This window comes from Physeter macrocephalus, chromosome 10, assembly GCF_002837175.3.
Source record: "Physeter macrocephalus isolate SW-GA chromosome 10, ASM283717v5, whole genome shotgun sequence".
NCBI lineage: Eukaryota > Metazoa > Chordata > Mammalia > Artiodactyla > Physeteridae > Physeter > Physeter macrocephalus.
Genome location: NC_041223.1, coordinates 19,154,655 through 19,155,006, shown reverse-complemented (window position 1 = coordinate 19,155,006; position 352 = coordinate 19,154,655).

The following is a 352-nucleotide window of genomic DNA, read 5'->3' as shown; positions in this document are numbered from 1 at the left end:
TGGAACAACTCCTACAGAACACCTACTGAACGCTGGCAGAAGACCTCAGACTTCCCAAAAGGCAAGAAACTCCCCCACATATCTGGGTAGGGCAGAAGAAAAAAGAAAAAACAGAGACAAAAGAATAGGGACGGGACCTGCACCAGTGGGAGGGAGCCGTGAAGGAGGAAAGGTTCCCACACACTAGGAAGCTCCTTCGCGGGCGGAGACCGCGGGTGGCGGAGGGGGGGAAGCTTCGGAGCCACGGAGGAGAGCGCAGCAGCGGGGTGCGGAGGGCGAAGCGGAGAGATTCCCGCACAGAGAACCGGTGCCGACCGGCACTCACCAGCCCGAGAGGCTCGTCTGCTCACCC